Raw genomic sequence first — 15409 nt, 5'->3', positions numbered from 1 at the left:
TGAATATATATATTAAGTCTTTTGTTTCAGTGCTTCTTCTTGTCACATACAATCATTCTCTTCTATTGGATCAATTCTAATTTTCAAAGCATATTTTCCCTTAGTTAAGGTTTATACCTATTCTTCCAAGCTATTAATTCTCTCCAATTCCTCTTCCATAATTTTAATTTCCTTTCCCATTTTTTCTATTGCTTATTTGGTTTTTAAAATCATTTTAGCTTTTTCTTCCCAACTCTTGCTTCATTTCTTCCAGGGATTCTAATTAACTTATACTTAAGCTCTGTTTTTATTTGAAGCTTTCTCTATAGATGTTTTTGAGACATTCATTTTTTCTGGTTTTCTTGTCACAACAATCTCTCTTTATGGTGGATTTGTTTGTTTGTTTGCTTATTCTTCTAGTTGAGTTTCTGACTGTGGACTTTATGTTAAGAGCAGATTCTGCACATTTTTAAAGGGAAATGTCTGGGTTGAATATTCTCCTGGGTCTTTTGCTACTTTCTTTGAATATTGAATGTTCTATATTCAGGATAGGAGGGACAGCTGAGGCTCAAAATTCAAAATCTTTGTTTATTTCCAAAGTGGCCTAATCCAGGGTAAAAATTGATTTCTGTAATTCTAGTCTGAACTTTACAAGTTCCTGAACTAAGTTTCCGTTATCTCTGGGCTTGCCTCTGGTTAGAAATCTAGTAGACTGCAGATGGAAGTCACTATCAGCCAGCTGGATAGCTCCACAGGTTCAGAGTGACAGAACTGCAATCTCTCTTTTGGTTGGAATTCTTCCCTAATTATTTCTTTGCAGGATTAGGAACTGAAAATGAGGCTGCTCCACTTGTGGGATCAGAACCACAAAGGTATTGTTTGTTCCTGAACTAGCTCAGCCCACATCCTAGGACTTACAAACTGCTCCTCACCCTGAATGCTATCCCTAGGTTCAGATCCCATCCTCAGTTCATTCTGCATCTATAACTTGGAACAGGGTAGTGAATGACAAAGCAATTTATTGACACTTGGTGCTATATTTGCACAAAGCAGATTTTTGCATTGCTCCACCTTCTAACCCCCATATGGATCCTGGGACTTCTAACTGGCCTGGTAATGGCTCAAAATTTTAGTTGGCTCATGAATTTTGGAGTGCTTCATTATTGCAGATTAAATGCTAACCTCAGACCTCGTTATCTGTCTTCCTATACTGATATGAGTTGGAAAAATGACTCATTGTGATAATTTTTTTTATTAAGGATTTTTGTTTTTCAAAATATATGCATGGATAATTCTTCAACATTAGCCCTTGCAAAGCTTTGTGTTCCAATTCCCTCATTCCCTTCCCTAGATGGCAAGTAGTCCAATATATGTTAGACATGGTAGAAATATATGTTAAATCCAACATATGCATACATACAATTATCTTGATATGCAAGAAAAATCAAATCAAACCAAAAAAAATGAGAAAGAAAATAAAATGAAAAAAAAAAAGAGTCAAAATGCTATGTTGTGATCCATACTCAGTTCCCATAGTCCTCTCTCTGGGTGCAAATGGCTCTCTTCATCACAAGATCATTGAAATTGGCCTGAACCATCTCAATGTTGAAGAGAGCCACGTCCATCAGAACTGATCATAACATAATCTTGCTGTTGCCATGTACAATGTTCTCTTGGTTCTACTTACTTCACTCAGCATCATTCATGTAAGTCTCTCCAACAATATTCATATACCACAATTTATTCAGCCATTCTCCACCTGATGGGCATCCATTCAGTTTCCAGTTTCGTGGAAGGGTTGCCACATTTTTACACATGTGGGTCCCTTTCCCTCCTTTCATATCTTTTTGGGATATAAGCCCAGGAGAAACACTGCAGGATCAAAGGGTATGCTCAGTTTGATTACTCTTTGGGCATAGTTCCAAATTGCTCTCCGGAGAGGTGGGATCAATTCACAACTCCACCAACAATGCATCAGTGTCCCAGTTTTCCCACAATCCCTCCAATATTCATCATTATCTTTTCCTGTCATCTTAGCCAATCTGAGAGGTGTGTAGTGGTACCTCAGAGTTGTTTTAATTTGCATTTCTCTGATCAGTAGTGATTTAGAGCACTTTTTCATATGACTAGAAATGGTTTCAATTTCTTTCTCTGTGATTTTTTTTAATTATCAGGACTCAACTTAATGCATTTTCTGTATCTTTGTGGAAGAGTTTGGGTTGTTGGGAGCTCCCTGTAATTCTTCCCACTACTCCATTAAAGTGATCTCACAGAGCTCACTCTCTTAACTTACATATGAAGAGGTCCAAAGAAGGGAAATAATTTGCTTGCAATGGAAATGTCAGAATCAAGATTTGAATTCAGATCCTCTGACTCCAAATCCAGTCTTCTTTCCAACTGACCACATTGTGCTTCTAATGTCTTTTGTACATTTTCAACATTTCCAGTTACATGTAAAAATTCACTTACATTGTTCAAATGGCATATCTGAGCTTGCCATTTCCAACTTTGGCAACCTTATTCAGTATAATCAATTTAATCCTATGTGGTCATTGTTCTGTTGATATTTATTAAATTCTTGTCCAAATCTAAACATTTGTTGACAAACTTTCTCTTTATTGAAATGCAAAGCTTGAAAAAAAAAGAAGAATTATGAGCAGTGAAGTTGTCATACAGAAAGAATCCAGGAAGATATGGGATTTTTTATTACATTTCATGATCATTAAAAGATTTTGGCTCTAAAGTTTTAAAACAAGGCCAAAATATCTTGCATTTGTTTTGTTTTTCCTTTGGGAGGACATGAATTATTTTAAGGGAGTAGGAGTGAACATGGAGGAGCAAGCTAAGGAAAAGTGCACTTGTGGCCAAAGAGCCCTGTAATTGCATGACATAAGTGTAAGTGAATCAGCTACATATGGACTGTATCTCCTTGCATGCTCATGTGATTATAAAAGAATAATGCATAGAAAAATGTCCTTTTAAGTTTTAATTTTCCTATTAGAAACAATGCTTTCAAAATGACAGCCAAAGCCTTATTGGCACTTAGAATTATCTTTAGAATTTGTCAATCCATAAAACCCATTGAAAATATTTCTTAGAATACCTGTGTTTTGCATGGCCCCATGATAGATAGTTGTTTAAGGAATGATATGTTTGTTTCTTCTTGTTACTTTTCTTTCCAGGAAAAAATAGAGTTCTGGAAATTTCATGCTATCCCTTGAATCTTAATTATCTATGCTCTCTGATTTTGAGGTAGAGGTAGGGGGAAAAGGGAAGAATTATAGTAATGGAGTCAAGGTTTATTTTTGATTTGGAGATGTTGTTTTGCTTTGGGGTTTTTTGGTAAATAAATAAGCCAGATGAGGAATTAAGTGGAAGTGAAACATTCATTCTTAGGAGCTCATGAATTTAGAGAAGAGGAAGCCATCCAATACAGGAAGCCTCATTTACCTCAATGGTAAACTGACCAAAGATGGGGGAGGAGAGAAGGGGAGGGTTTTGCCAGGCTAAATCAGCAGCTGGGATAGGATAGGGAACTTATCCAATTGTTCAAATAAATATCCCTTTCTAGATTTCTTTTGACCTGTTTTCCAGAACCTTTAATTTCAGTTTTATCTCTTGCTTCATAAGGTACTTTTTACAGAAACTCCCTTTATTTTTTCCCTTTGAATCACTGCTTAATAGCTGTTACAGAATTAGTCTCCTTATTTGGGGGATTTGTGATGATTTTTACTACTTGTTGATATTTTCTTTGATTTGTTCATCTCTCCATCTCTTTAGTTTCTGAATTGAAGTTTGTGCTAGAGGCAAAATGGAGGATCCAGTGTTGTACCATTCAATGGGGTGTTGCCTTCTTAGTTTTACCCTGAAATTGTGCACTGACTCTATCCTCAGCCCAGGATCAGTCATCCTCCTTTCCCATGACCCCTTCCCTTAATTTCTGAGGTTCAGAGTGATGGAGCTTCAGAATCTTCTGTGGTACTTCATGATGGAATTCTAGGGACCTTAGAGCTCCCAGAGGTATCCTTCCAGTCACCCCCCCTTGCTAGGGTTTCTAAGGTCCTCACCCTTAGGTTTTCTAACTTCCTTAGCTCTTTCAGAAGGCAGGATGGGGAGCCGCTCCACTCTCATATAGAACATAGAGCCATTCAGTCTCCACAGTCTTGCCATTGATTCCATTGGCAAGCTGGGATTGTTTTTCTGTGGAGACATTGGTGCTGCTGGCAGGCTCTCTTCCTATTACCTATGGCTTTCTGGCTGACTTTTTGAGAACTTTTGGGTTGAAAGAAATGAGTAACTGTTTTCTTATTAGATTTCTTGATCATTATTTGGTCTGGTGTGACTTTCAAGTTTTTGCCAGAGTAGGTATGTAGGAGCTAGGTGATCTGCTTCCATTCAGACAACCATCTTCTCTGAGTTTCCTCTGGTTTTCAAGATTTTCCCTCTGTGCTCAGTTAAAGTATATGAATATATTGATTTTCTAATATTAAAAATTGCATACCCAGTTCCTCCATCTTCTTTTTACTTTGTGAAAAAATACAAGATTGTAGTTCATAGTTGTAGAGATAATCTTTGTTATTTTACATTCCATAAACTGTAAAAATGCACACATCTGTTCCCTCATGGCTCAGGGTATCTTATTCTAGAAAAAATTTTCCTGAAATAAACTGTGTCCACTCTTTCCTGATATCTAGTTGATGTTAAAGTTGATCTTTACTGTGATTGGTTTAAATTATTGTTGTTAATGCTTCAGAATGCTGCCTAAAAGTGCTGTATGAAAGAATGATTTTATGCTTTCATTTAATGCAGATGCTTCCACATGTGAGCATCTATCCAGCTAGACAAATAGCGACCTTCCTTCTTTATTTCCAGGCTTACCTACAGATCTGTCCTCTAGGATCCAGGAATATTGGTAAGTAGTGATCCCCTGAAGGTCAAACTCAAATTTAATTCCACCATAATTAATGTTTTGTTTTAATTTTCCTTTCCCCCCCCCCCACCTGAGGCTGGGGTTAAGTGACTTGCCCAGGGTCACACAGCTAGGAAGTGCTAAGTGTCTGAGACCACATTTGAACTCGGATCCTCCTGAATTCAAGGCTGGTGCTCTATCCACTGCGCCACCTAGCTGCCCCCTGTTTTAATTTTCCTTTCCTTTTTTTTCTTTTCTTCTTTCCTTCCTTCTTTCTTCCTTTATTTATTTATTTTTTTAGTCTAACTTTGCCAAGGTTGGAAAAGCAGCAGCTACTCACAGGTCTGACTCTATCGCTGATAAACACAGAAGCCCTAACCAACTATTTCTGACCTGGTCTATTTTTCCCCTCCTGCACCCTATTCCTGCAGGATCATCATATTGGTACCAGATCTAGCATCTCAATAGGACTCAGAAGATGAAAGGAAATTATTTAATATGAAAGCAGATTTTTCTATGAAACAAAGAGTATCATGGAAGGTAAGTAGGCAGGTAACTTTAGAGTGGAACTTTGAGTAGAGGGGGTAGTTTGAAAAGAATAGCAGTAATGCATTAGGCAATGGGAGACTGGAAAAGGTTTGGAATGATGACTGCTCATCAATCACTGAGGTGGGGAAAGTATGACCAGGAAGGAATTGGTTAATCACTGGGGAATCAGTTTAGTGAATTTTCATTTTCCATAGAGTTTTGACCTTAGGGTCTAAGGTGGTTCAGGAGAAGGGACAAGACTAGGAACTCAAAAATAATGTTAACTCTTCTTTCCCTAAGGTGGAGAAAAGGAAAGAAATTTGGAGGAGCAATCTTTCCCTTTTTCCCTGGAAAGGAGAAGGAATCTGGTGCTCAGTGGTGTTTCTCCTTTTCCATCAGAAGGTAGTAGATTCCCCCATTCTGATGATATTCTGATAATATAAATGATATTAGGACAATTCCTTGGTCTAATGTCCTTGATGAGATTCTCTGATCAGACCTTTAATTCTCAATAATGAACCAATTCTGGAAGAAAAATTTCTAGTTTAGGCCTCTTGCTACTACTATGATCGGAGGACATTTTCCTAATCTCTATTTCGAGCTTTCCAATGTTATCCTAAAGACTCAAAGATCACAACAAATTGAATTGCAGAATTGAGTCTGGGAAAGAAGTCACAGATTCTGTTTTATCCAGCTGGCAGGTGACCTTATCTTCCCCTTTCTGTTTTGTTTGTTTTTAGTCATTTTAGGTTCTTTATTACCCCATTTTGGGATTTTGGAGGCAAATCCACTGAAGCAGGTTGCCAATTCCTTCTCCAGCTCATTGTATAGTTGAAAATCTGAAGCAAATAGTCAAATGACTTGCCCAGTATTGACAGCTAGTTAAATGGATGGATTTGAGCTCATGAAAATGAATTGTCCTGATTCCAAGCCCAGTGCCCTATCCACTGCACCATCTAGGTCAATAATAACAAGAACAAATATGACCCTTCTCTCTATGAAATTCTGTTTTCTATGCTGCTTATGTATTCACTTCTATGTTAGCTTATTGAAATTGATGCTCTGGGCTCTCTGACTTTATACAAGTTCTCCAAGTTAATAAAACTCTGCATGTAAGTATCTCCACATCTTTGATTTGGTGATTGATAGCTATATCTAATTAATGGACACTTGGATAATTTTTATTTCACAATGATCTGCATTAATTTTTTTTCTTTTTTATCAAAGACAGAGCCAATTTTTATGAGATATGTTGGTGAAAGATCAAGAAGAAACTGTTCTCTTTTTAAGTTAGTTCAGAGTCCAAAAAACAGCCAGTGCCCTTTCCCCTTAAATTTTGATTGGATAAAGATCAGACTAAGAAAAGAAAGATGTGGATTACAGGAAGGAGAATCCTTAAGATAAATCATCTTGATTCAAAATGATTCTCCAAGGATGTGCCCAAAATTAAGCAACTATTGTTTTGTCCCTAAAACAAACTATTACCTAAACTGTGAACCCTTGCTCAATCTAAGCCTAGAATTTTATTTATTGCCCAGGAATACTATATAGCTTGTTAGAAAGATTATTCAAGGACTTAAGAGGACTGTTATTTTGGATTTTTCTCTAAGCAGAAAAATACTTAAATTAGAACAACACCAGATTAATAAATTTGGTTTCAGATAGACTTGTGCTTAAAATACAAAATTCAGAATTTTCTTCCATGGAAGCCATTTAATCTAATAGTGTTAAACTCTCCTGGAATAAGTGCAAAATGAATACATCCTGAACTAAATTAAAATGTAATTGGAAAATAACTAAGAAAACAAATAAAAATAGAATACAACATAATGTTAATTTGTGGTTTTCTAAGTCAACATGCAGCATATTGTATTTGAACTTGATACTTTTAGTATCTTTTTACAAAGAAAGAAATTGAGGCTAAGAGATGTGACATGACTTACTAAGCCCACACAGAAATGGTGAGGTGAGATTTAAAATTGGGTTTTCTTTATTTCTTTCTTTTTTTTTTTTTTTTTGCTGAGGCAATTGGGGTGAGATGACTTGTCCAGGGTCACACAGCTAAGAAGTGTTAAATGTCTGAGGTCAGATTTGAACTCAGGTCCTCATGACTTCAGAGCTGGTGCTCTACCTACTGCACCACCTAAATTGGGTTTTCTTAACTTGGGCAGCGAGGTGGTAGAGTGGATAAAGTGCTGGATCTGCTCAGGAAGACTCACTCATCTTTCTGAGTTTAAATCTGATCTCAATTGCTTGCTAGCTGTGTGATCCTAGACAACATTTAAAACTGTTTGCCTGTTTCCTCATCTGACGGAGTTGTATACAGCTGAAAAAAATTACTAAACATCTTCTTTGATTTCAAGTTCAGAAATTTTAGCATTAAACTCCACTATTCCCTCTCAATATTAACTCTTCCTAATGCCTAAAACGATTTGTCTGAGTCTTTTTTGTTCCTGTAATGACATACTAGTCAAATTTCTCTCACAGTAATTTGCTTACCAATTCCTCCCATTGAAGGAGAAATAAAATCTAACAAAGTATACAACGACCCCAGAAAAGAGATGGTCTCATTTGTTGCTGTAAAAAATGTATTGGCAATACTTGAATTGGAGACATTTGGAGCTTCCTCTGATACTACCCCAACTCTGCTATCTTAAATCAAATAAGCTTTTCTAACAATTATAAAAATATCAGATAACTTGTTCATTGTGTGGTGTAAAGGAAGACAAAATAGGCATTTATAGCCTATTCTCCAAACCTTCTCCAAGGGAGACTAATTCCTGTCAAGAGAAAAAGCAAGAGGTTGAGGTAAATCTTCGTTCCTCCGAGGTGGTTCTGGGAGAGAATTACATCTCTCTGCTCCCTTAAGCATCATCATTAGTCTAGCAGGTGGGATTTTCAGATTCAAGCTAATTTCCGATTGCTGTTAATTGATGGAAGAAGTAGGACCCAAAACATTATATTGACCTTTTTTCCCGCCAAATACCAGTTTCACAATGAACATAGCAATTAACTTAGCAATTAATCAAGAAATTCATTTATTCAAATGGCAACACAGAAATCAAAAAAGGGCACATACAGAATATATATTAAGCAATACAAAGTGAAGTGCTTTCATTGGGAGCAAAGTAACTCAGTTTAGCCAAGAAGTAGGTTCCTACATCTTACCCAAGAATAACTTCTCCCAAATCTCATGTTCTTCTCATGTCAGCTTCTTTTCAGAGTCTCTTCTTCAGCAATCTGAAATGGAGTTGACGTTAGCCGTCTTCTAACCCAAAGCTGGAAGCCAGAAGTGCCCAACTTCAAAAAGCCTGAAAAGAACTAAAGAGCTTCTCAAATGTTACTACTTCTACCTCATCCCTCACTTGGGCATGGAGCAGTAAGTTTAGGACCGATTAAGCTATGATATTCCCAACCAATGGAAATCTCTCCCTTCTCAAATTTCTAACTTAAAGAGTAGATTGTAGGATTATAATTTTTTTTTAAATTCTTTTTACTCCCAGTGCCCAACACCATCATACTACTATGTGATGATTAATCAAATAACATGGAATCAAGTTTGTAGAATATTTAATGCATTTGTAAATTAAGATTTTCATAATTCAGTCATTTTATTTCAAATCAATTAATAAGTGTTTTAATTAAATAATTACTACATGCAAAGCACCATACTAGATACTGAGCTTACAAAATTGTTAAACATTCTTTGTATTCAAGGACCTCAGGGTCTAGAATGTGCATACAAATAAGTATGATAGAAAAATGTGCCAGAATTTAATTTCTGTTTATTTCACAATATAAATTGAAGTTCACGAATCTGGCTCGAGGATATTTTCATTGGCCCAATTTGAAATGTCATTATATCAGGTCTTTTTCGGGCTTTCCACTGGCTTCACCTAAAAGTCCCAACAGCATATGGCAGGATATTTTGAGAAGACTTAGACATTTGTATAAAATTCCACACTGCTTATTTGAATTGGATTCTGAAACACTATTTTAATAATTACTACAACCCTTCTCCAAAAAAAGATAACTTCTCAATTTTTAATTAATTATTTGAAATAGTCTTTTGAAGGAAATATTCTTCATAGACACTCAGTTTTGGAAGGAATCTTAGAAGGCAACTAGGCTGACCCATAACTGAACAGAAATTTTCTCTTATCACCTCCAAGCAAGTGAGCATCCCTTTAAAGATCTCTAGCAAAGAGAAACTTTTAATCTCCCAAGTTAGCCCATGCCTTTATATGAATCTCTAATTGTTTAGAATTGTTTTTTTATGTCAAGTCAAATTCTGTCTCTCTATACACTGAATATACTAGTTGTGCCCCCTAAGACAAGGTAGAACAAGACTTATCATCCATTGGACCTCCTAACTAAGGATAAAAAGAGTTGAAGGCAAAATATAGTCAGTCAGTAAGCATTTATCAAGCACTTACTATGCTAAGTGCCAGGAATACAAATAAAAGCAAAAAATCCCCCTCAAAAAAAAAAAATCCCAGACCCTCCCCTCAAGGATTTTACATTCAGATAGAGAAAACAACATGTTTACAACTATATTCATACAAGATATACATAGTGTAAATAGGAGATGGTGTCAGAGGCAAAGCACAAGCAGAGGGGAAGGGGGAGGAATCTAAAAAGACCCCTTACAGAAGGCAGATTTGAGCTGAGGATTGAAGGAGTCCAGAAAGCAGAGGCAAGGAAAAGGCATTCCAGGAATGGGGAAGAGTCCATGAAAAATTATATACTCTGTGTTGTAGCCAAACTGGCCTGGATGCTCCCTAAATTCTACATCACCTACTCTGCACAGGCTGTGTCCATGCTTGGAATATGCTCTCCCTCATCTCTGCCTCAGAAATCTTAACTTACCTGTGGCTCAGGTCAGGGACCATCGCCTATTGGAAGCTCTCCCTATTGGAATCTTAATTCTGAATCTGGAAGGACTTCAGAGGCCATCAAGTCCAACTCCTTCATTTTACAAATTAGGAAACTGAGGCTCATAGAGGAGAAATGACTTGCCAGAATAGACAGAAGTATCTGAAGCAAGATTTGAAATTGGGTCATCCAATACTCCATCACTGTACCACTGACTCTCCTATACAAAGTATTTGTTGAATTGAATTCCATGTAACTTCTTTTCAGTTATTTAAAGATATTTATTCCATTTTCCTTATCCTCTCCTCCAAGCTAAAAATCCTTACCTAACTCCCTCAATTATTATATGGTGTAGCCTCCAGTCTTCTTTGCCATTCTGGTCTAACTGCACTGCATTCTGGCTTCCTTAGTAGTTTTCATATTTTATTATGGATAACTTTTCCTCTCATTCAAAAATCAAATGAAGGTGTTTAAGGAGGCTGGGTCAGAATCAGATCATTGCCAAGGTAGTCCTTGAGGAGCCTGTACATATAGATCAATGCAAATTGTGCAAGTAATTTGTTTAAACTCCTCAATACAAGATGCAAAAACTAAACACCAATTCAAGCTATAGTAAGATTAGAATTATATCTCAGATGCTCACTACCTTTCATAAATACCATATGATAATCCCTGTTCTACAAATAGAAACCTCAAAATGCCTTTGAGCATCCAACTAATGAGCTCAAACTGGCTCTAAAAATTTAAGAAGATTTTCAATAGATGTCAGGAAGTCGAATCAATAAGCACTTATTAAATGTCTATTATGTGTAGGGCTCTGTGATAAATGCTGGGAATGCAAATAAGGGAAAGTAAAAGCCCTGTCCTCAAGGCACTCCTCACTCCAGTATTAAAGACACCCAGAATTATAAGCTTGTCATCTTTTAGCATCTTGATGATGAGGGGCTCCAGGTCTTCATCAGATTTTTCTTGGACTCATCAGGATTCATTGTGGTAGGACCCTGTGCACTGATGATGATGGTATGGCACTTTCCTGAAAGTGGCAATTGTATTGTCACGAGCCTGTCAGTCACTTCTTTCAAAATTCACTTTTGACTAGATTAGATTTAATTGTGAAACCTATGCCTGTTTCACAGCACACTCCATCATGCAACCAGAAAATGTATATCCAGCTCTGGATTTCCTGTCCTGTTTCCCTCAGGGCTGCTATTTGGGTGTGATATCTGCAGAGTTCTCTCACCACAAGAGCTGTTTGCCTTTCAGATCTATTGAATTTCATGTTTTTCATAAGCATGCATACATCCCATGTTCCAGAGATGTGGAATAATCTTTTCAAAAACCATCGTAAACAGGTTAGGGTTGGATGAGGTAAAACAGATAATTTTAGTCTGTTCCTTCCTCTTGTCCAGAAGTGAGCAAGGAGGTCCTTTAAAAAAGGCTGTAATATCCCAAAGGGCTACCAAAACTGCATACCCTTACCTGTATGTGCCAAAATGTTTGTGGCAGCTCTTTTTGTTGTAGCTAGAAACTGGAAGATGAATGGATGTCCATCAGTTGGAGAATGGTTGGGTAAATTGTGGTATATGAAGGTTATGGAATATTATTGCTCTGTAAGAAATGACCAGCAGGAGGAATACAGAGAGGCCTGGAGAGACTTACATCAACTGATGCTGAGTGAAATGAGCAGAACCAGAAGATCACTGTACACTTCAACAACAATACTGTATGAGGATGTATTCTGATGGAAGTGGAAATCTTCAACATAAAGAAAAGCCAACTCACTTCCAGTTGATCAATGATGGACAGAAACAGCTACACCCAGAGAAGGAACACTGGGAAGTGAATGTAAATTGTCAGCACTACTGTCTATCTACCCAGGTTACTTATACCTTCGGAATCTAATACTTAATGTGCAACAAGAAAATGGTATTTACACACATATATTGTATCTAGGTTATATTGTAACACATATAAAATGTATGGGATTGCCTGTCATCAGGGGGAGGGAGTGAGAGGGAGGGGGGGATAATTTGGAAAAATGAATACAAGGGATAATATTATAAAAAAATTACTCATGCATATATACTGTGGAAAAAAATTCTAAATAAAAACTGCATACCCTTTGATTGAACATTATCCCAAAGAGATATAAAAAGGAGAAAGGATCCACATGTATGAAAATGTTTACACAAGTTCTCTTTGTGTTGACAAAGAATTCAAAATCAAAGGAATGCCCATCATTTGGGGAATGGCTCAACAAATTGTGGTATATGAGTGTAATGGAATATTATTGTTCTATAAAAAATTATGGGCAACTGGATTTCAGAAAAACCTGGAAAAACTTACATGAACTGATGCTGAGTGAAGTGAGCAGAACAGGAGAGCATTATACACAGAAACAGTGATATTTTGTGATGATCAAGTTTGATAGCTTTGCTCTTCTTAGCAATTTAGTGATCTAAGACAATCTAAGACTCATAATGGAAAATTCTATCCACATTCAGAGAAAGAATTACGGAGTCTGAATGCAGATCAAAGTATATTATTTTCACTTTTTTGGTTTTCTTCCTTTCTTGAAGTTTTCTTCTTTTATTCTGATTCTTCTTTCACAACACAACTAATGTGGGAATATGTTTAATATGACTATATACGTATAATCTATATTGGATTTCTTGCTTTCTTGGGGAGGGGAGAAGAAAAAAAGGGAGAGAAAGAAAAAAATCAGAAATCAAAATTTTATAAAAGTAAATGTTGAAACTATTTTTATATGTAAACAGGAAAAATAAAATACTATTAAGTGAGGGACTCAGGGGAATCTCAAATCTTACAGCTGCTTCAGCCTAGTGAGATGATTCTGTGCTCTGGGCCACCTCTGTATAGGAATGTGACAACAACTCTCAGTAGGTAACCTGCTGCTTCATTACTTGTCTATCACTACAGGTATTTGAAGTAGGTAAAAATGGTAAAATTATGGACATCTTTTGACTTGATCATAAATTGGATTTTTAAAAGGCAGTTGCACAGTCATTAGAATCTCTCTTTCACAGGCATTAAAGTCCAGTGGCAAGAAAAAATTCAAGATGACTGTCAATGGCTCAGGATATAGTTGATGACCTTGTGTTTTTGATGTCTAACCAAACTCTAAGCCTTCCACAGTGTTTGTTTCTACAACTTTTATGGCCTGCTTGTTCACATCTACCTGTTCTACCATGGAAGTCTTCACATGCCCGAAGTAGACACCCTCCTAACTCACTAATGCTTTTTGAGGTCCATTGTTTACCCATCTGCCTAAACATTTTTACCAGGATGTGGCCTCTTCTCGTACTATAGTTTCTTGGAGATACCAAAAGTAGAAAGCAACCCTGAGAAATAGCTTTCACACAAGAGGTACTAGCCTTTCCTCATCATCCTGTGTACCCACTTCTTTTAATCCCACATCAAAGAAAGATTCAAGGAGATTGTAGAAACCTGAGAGATTACTTTTGGGGAAACTGAGTCTTGGGAACTAGAATAACTTAGTGAGAGAGGTTAGACTCAAACCCATTTCCTTACTATTATTCACTTGTTTCCCCCATTGCATTAGGCTGACTTATCAGACAATTTGATAGGCAAAACTTATTTAATCTTCTAAACCCCAGCCCCTGTCCTCACAATAACTGCCATTTTAAAATATTTTATTTTATTTTTAAATTCTATCTTATTTCTAGTCCCAAATCCTTCCTCTTTCTCTTTCCTCTCTTTACCTAAGGAAAAGGAAAGAAGAAAGAAAACTTATTACAGAAATAATTAACCAGACAAATTTTTCCTGTGCTAGCTCAGAGAGTCCCAGTATTTCTTTCTTGCCAGATACTTCCTACCCTATTACTCAGTATCTGTCCTCCTTCAGTCTCTGAGAACTGGAAAGTTCCTAAATCCTAATTGTATCACATTTCTGGTCAGATTCCATCCTTAATGTTAATAGACCTCTTTTTTTCTTCCCAAGGCTCCCTGCACTGGACAAATTTTCTCATTGTGACTTTTCTCTTGGCTTTTCCCACAGGAATTTGTTCTGATATGTTTCCTAGATCTTTGTGAAAGAGGTTTGGTTGGTGAACTAGGCAATAATACTTCCTCTTCTCTGCCATTTTGAGTATATGTTCCATACTCCTCTATGTTTGTTCTGGTTGTCCCCCATACCTGGAATGCTCTCCCTCTTTGTCTCTATTTTCTGGCTTCCTTCAAGTCCCAGCTAAAATTCTAGTTATTTAATGCTAGCGTCTTCTCTCTGATGATTGTTTCCAATCCACCCTATATGTACATATGAATATGTGCATATACATAATATATACAATACATAGGCAGGGGGGAAAGAAAAGAGAGAGAAAGAAGAGGGGAGAGAAAGAGAGGGAAGAATAGAGAGAAGGGGAAGGAGAGAGAGAAAAAAAAGAGAGACAAATACAGAGACAGAGAGAGAGACAGAGAAGGCACATAAGTTTTGTTTTTTTAACCGAACAGCTTCATTGCTATCATAAGAAGTAAAGTAGAAAAGTCCAAGATGGGGGAAAATTTTTTGCATCCAAGGCTTCTGATAAAGGCCTCATTTCTAAAATATAGAGAGAATCGACTCAAATTATAAAAATTCAAGCCATTTCTCAATTGATAAATTGTTAAAGGATATGAACAATTTTCAGATAAAGAAAACAAAGCCATTTCTAGTCACATGAAAAAATGCTCTAAATCACTATTGATTAAAGAAATGCACATTAAGACAACTCTGAGTTGCCACTACACACATTCAAGATTGACTAAAATGACAGGAAAAGATAATGATAAATGTTGTGGGGGGTGTGGAAAAACTGGGATACTTGTACATTGTTTGGTGGAGTTGTAAATTGATCCAACCTTTTTGAAGAACAATTTGAAACCATACTCAAAGGCTATAAAACTGCATGCTCTTTGATCTAGTAGTGTCTCTACTAGGTGTGTATCCCAAAGAGATCATAAAAAAGGAAAAACTACCTGTGTACAAAAATGTCTGTAGTAGCTCTTTTTGTAGTGGCAAGGAACTGAAAACTGAGTGGATGCTATCAGTTGGGGAATGGCTGAATTAGTTATGATGTATGAATGCAATGGAACATT

The sequence above is a fragment of the Sminthopsis crassicaudata genome, chromosome 3 (genome assembly GCF_048593235.1).
Source record: "Sminthopsis crassicaudata isolate SCR6 chromosome 3, ASM4859323v1, whole genome shotgun sequence".
In the NCBI taxonomy this organism is placed as follows: Eukaryota; Metazoa; Chordata; class Mammalia; order Dasyuromorphia; family Dasyuridae; genus Sminthopsis; species Sminthopsis crassicaudata.
This window is presented reverse-complemented; position numbering follows the sequence as displayed.